Source organism: Chrysochloris asiatica, unplaced genomic scaffold, assembly GCF_000296735.1.
Source record: "Chrysochloris asiatica unplaced genomic scaffold, ChrAsi1.0 scaffold00022, whole genome shotgun sequence".
NCBI lineage: Eukaryota > Metazoa > Chordata > Mammalia > Afrosoricida > Chrysochloridae > Chrysochloris > Chrysochloris asiatica.
The window spans coordinates 26,140,458-26,145,437 of record NW_006408540.1 but is presented as its reverse complement, the minus strand read 5'-3'; the positions used below and the strand labels follow the sequence as shown (position 1 = coordinate 26,145,437).

Genomic DNA, 4,980 nt, shown 5'->3' with positions numbered 1-4,980 from the left:
GATCAGACTATTACATTTAGGAATCAACAGCATGGGTGTGGGAAAAAAAAACATTAAAACCCTTTGTTGGAATTGCTTTATACTTTCTACAGAACAGAAACTAAAATACCCTGTTATCCAATTAGTCACAAATACAGTCCTCGAGGGTTTATTTTCTGCCCATACACATGAGTATTATTTAAAACATGTCTTCTTTGTGGCAGCTAGGCCCTGCCACCACTGTGCTTGGCTGAGTTCACAAATCTGTTGTAACCTGTCACTTCTCGGGCTCTCCTCTCCTGCTAAACTCCATTTCCTGGCATTCATTAAAACTTTCTACCACTCCCATAGCTACTGCTGCTGCTCAAGCCATCATAACCACCTTCGTTTCATGGTTTGGCAAAATATTGACCTCCACCACCATAAGGGCCAGAGCTTCTGCCTCCAAAATTTCCTCCCTTCATGGGTCTAAAATTTGAAGATTGAATGTTGTAATTGCTAAAATCAGTGTAGTTTCCACCACCTCCAAAATTGCTTCCATCATTACCAAATCCATTCTAACCATCCCCACTGCCTCCATACCCACCATCACCATGGCTACCACCAAAGCCACCTCATCCACTGAAGTTTCCACCACAACTAAAGTTGTCATTCCCACCTCCACAGCCACCACTGAAGTTTCCAGCACCACTTGGACCTCTTTGACTGGAGGATGCACTGGCCATCTCTTGCTTTGACAGGGCTTTCCTTACTTCATAGTTGTGGCCATTCACAGTATGGTCCTTCTGGATAACAATCTTATCTACAGAGTCATGGTCATCAAAGGTTATTAAAGCAAAGCCCTTCTTCGTGCCACTGCCTCGGCCTGTCATGATTTCAATCACTTCAATCTTCCCATACTGCTCAAAATAATCTCTTAGATGATGCTTTTCGGTGTCTTCTTTAATGCCACTAACAAAAATCTTTTTCACAGTTAAGGGGGCACCTAGTCTTTGAGGGTCTTCTCGTAAAACAGCCCTCTTTGGTTCCACCACTCTTCCATCCACCTTGTGTGGCTTGCATTCATGGCTGCATCCACCTCCTCCACAGGAGAGTAAGTGACCAACCCAAAGCCTCTGCTTGGTGTTTGGATCTCTCATCACCAAACAGTCTGTGAGTGCCACCCCACCTCATTACTCAAAATGGTTCCTCAGGCTCTCATCTGTTGTTCCGAAGCTCAATCCTTCGATGAAGAGTTTCTGCAGCTGTTCGGGCTCTTTAGGAGACTCTGACAGACGGCAGTGAGAGAGAGAGAAAAAAAAGACTAACGATGCTTCCTCCACCCTACAAGCAGAAAGCTTCAATATATCTTTTTAGGAACTCTGGTAGCACAGTGGTTACCAGTCGGGCTGCTGACTTCAATGTCGGGCTGCTAACTTCAATGTCAGCAGTTCAAAACTATCAGCTGTTCCACGGGAGAAAGAGGCTTTCTGCTCCCATAAAGATTATAGCCTTGGAAACCCTGTACAGGGTCTCTGTGAGTGAGAACTGACTCCACCGCATACCAAACTACCACCATATCTTTTTAGAGGGCAAAGTTTGATCCATAACAGGGTCAGCACAGCAGGTATATGCTCCCGCACATCTGCCTACGTGCCAGGGGTTGGGGATTCATTGCCCTAACCCCATTAAGGCAGCTTCAAGTCTGGGTCACCATGCAGAACAGCTAGCTCTCTCCTTTGGGTGTCTTACGTTCTCTGTAGCAGTCGATGCTCTCTTCATCTCTAAGGCCAGAGACTCACAGTGACTATGGCAGTATTAAACTGTTGTGTGTTTTAAAAAATTATATAATAGGACACAATCAGCAGAGGCTCCTCAGCGGAGGCATGGAAAAATCAGAGGAGGCACTTTGCGGGGACAGTCCTGGAACTATAAAGTAAGGGGGAATTGCTTTGGGCGCCCACCGATGGAGAAATCTGACTGTAGCTAGAAGAAACGCGATTTCTGAATTAATCAGGATGCTATGTGAGGCCCGCAGTCTTGGTGGAGATCAGAGGGAGCGCCTACAGCCAGGCTGATACAGCTCAAAAGCCACCCAGCAACTTGTGGAAAAAGAGGTGTGACTTTTAAAAAACTTCCTTCCCTCCTCTGCCCTGCGCATCCTCTCTGCCAAGCCTGGGTGTCTTCACATGGGTGGGAGCGCATCCCCAAAAGGGTCCAGTGTTGTGCCCACAGGGTACAATTTTCCCACGTCGTAAAGAGGAAATTGCTTATTTTCTCTTTGAGGCTAATTCTTATGACATCTGACTCTGGGATTTAGCCCTAAAGTTGACTCTGCTACTTGGATGGGAGCCTTTATTCCTGCCTTATCTAACAAGAGACAACAGGTCTGGTCATACAGCCAAACCATATTTGAACCCTGTAAAACCCCAACATGAAAGGCAAGAGCCAACACCAACCACTATATACAAGGATGCAGTCATTTTGAGAATTACACTGTGCATACACAGATCCCTAACTGATCTTCAGAGATAAAGTGTGAACAATCTTCCTTCCATTAATTTAACAATCTCTGTCTGTACACCTCCATGGTGGTGACTAGAGGGGGACCTGAGGGAGTGGACACTCCCACCCACCATTAGAGGTTTCAACTGTGCATGCACACTGACCTGCATGGCAAAGGCTAATGGATTAGTCTGCTACAGTTTTGTTTTTGTTTTTGCTTTTATTTTTGTTTCTGTTTTTTTTTTTTTTTTTTGTCCTTTTGGTTTTACTTTTACTTTTTTCCTGGGGGTGGGAGCTTTCTCTCTGTATGTTACCCAAGAAGAGACAGCAATCATGGCCATATAGCCAAGCTACAAGCATGCCCTATAATATCCCACCATCTGGGCTGGAGTCAATATCAGCTGGTACGCATTAAATAGACAGCCAACACTTGCTAAGATTGCTTGCAGTTGAGTAATAAGAGACATGAATAGGGAAGCCTATCTACAGATCACATCCACCAGGAGATACTCAGTAAGCTTAATAATACAGCAACATACATTCATTTAATCATTGAAACACATCTACATATTGAAAATGTCCAAGAAACAACAAAAGGTCTCAGCACATATCCAGAAACAGAAAAGAGTAAATGAGACAAATGAGCTGGAGGTAAGCATAGACCTCCCATTAGAAGGAGAACAGACACTGGAGCTGCCTGAGAAGGAGTTCAGAAGAATGGTATTGAGCTACATCCAAAGACTTCACAGAGGGGTGGAGGAAAAATAAGGAAGAAGTCAGGAAAGTGCTACAGGAGCAATCAAACAAGATAGATATATCAATGGAAATAATTCAAAACTTATAAAAAGAGGTCCAAATGATTAATAATAAAATATTAGAAATGGTCAATACACTGAAAGGGCAAAGGAATAGAACTGAAGAGATGGAAGCCAGAACCAGTGATCTGGAAGACAAATCTCCAAATACTGCTAAGATAAAAGAGCAAGCAGAAAAAAGGATAAAAAAGATCTGAAGAGAGTCTAAGATTCACGTTGGACAACATGAAGAGGAATAATTTAAGAATTACTGTCAATCTGAAACAGGAATTCATAGAAGTCCACAGTGGAGATAGTTGAAGAGCTGCTGGAAGAAAAATTCCCTAACATCTTGAAGGATGAGAAGATAAGTATTCAAGAAGCTGAATGAACCCAAGAAAGTACAGACCCCTAAAGAAAATCACCAAGATATATCCTAATCAACCTCTCCAAAATCAAAGACAAGGAAAGAATACTAAAAGCAGCTAGGGAAAAGAGAAATGTTACTTACAAAGGCAAGCAAATCAGATTAAGCTCTTATCTCTCAGCAGAAAGTATGCAGGCAATGGGGAGGCATATAAAAACCCTAAAAGAAAAAAAACAAAACAAAACTGCCAACCAAGAATTGTCTACACAGCAAAGCTGTCAGTCAAATATGGAGCAATCAAAACATTCCAGGATAAACAGAAGCTAAGAGACTTTGTCAAAGCCAACCCAGCACTTCAAAGCATTCTAAAGGGAGTTCTTTGGACTGAAAACCAACAAGAACCAGAGACTGACAGACATGGCAACACCACCCGGAACTCAGTCAATAGATAGAAGAGTCCAGAACAGAATAAAATTACAACAATGAATTCATAGGACCTGGGAGGCCAATCAAAGACCAAAATAATAACAATGTCAAAGAAAGGAAAATTATAGGAACAGAGATCCAGGTGGTGAGGAAGTCAGGTAGATTGCAGGATAAAATCGACTATCTTAAAGGGAGTGAAAAGTTAGTAGATTACAGGGTAACCTCAAAGAAAATTAATACTTCACAACACACCATGAAAATGAAGCTCCAAGAAGAACATGAAAACATTAAAACTAGAAGAAACTGACAAGAAAGAGCACAAAAAACATGAACTCAGCACAAGAAAGCATGCAGAACAAAGGAACCGGCAGCACCACAAAAAAAAATTAACATAATGACAGTAATTAATTTATACCTATTAATAATTACACCTAGTGTCAGTGGAGTAAATGCACCAGTGGAGAAACAGAGAGTGGCAGAATGGATAAGAAAACAAGACCCCTCATTATGTTGCTTGCAAGAGACACGTTTTACACACAAAGACAAAAACAGAGTAAAAGTTAAATGATGGAAAAAAATATATCAAGCTAATTGCAATAAAAAATGAGCAGGAGTGGCAATACTGATCTCTGATAAAATAAGCTTTAAGGCAAAAACCAGCATAAGAGATAAAGAAGGACACTATCTCATGATTAAAGGGTCAGTTGAACAAGATGAAATAACCATAATAAATATCTACATTCCAATGAAAGAGCCCCAAGATATATAAAGCAAAACCTACTAGAATTGAAGAAAGAAGTAGACAAATCTATAATAATAGTGGGAGATTTTAATATTATATTGTGTTGACGGTGAAAGTCGACAGAGCAAATTAAATTCCCATTCAGCAATTTATATACAAGTTAGTCAGTGATCTTGGTCACAGTTTAC

General features: G+C 41.4%; 1 pseudogene; it reads right to left on the bottom strand.

Annotated features, from left to right (window-relative positions):
• Window positions 1-305: 305 nt before the first annotated feature.
• On the bottom strand, window positions 306-1,633 carry LOC102821360 (annotated as a pseudogene).
• Window positions 1,634-4,980: the final 3,347 nt, after the last annotated feature.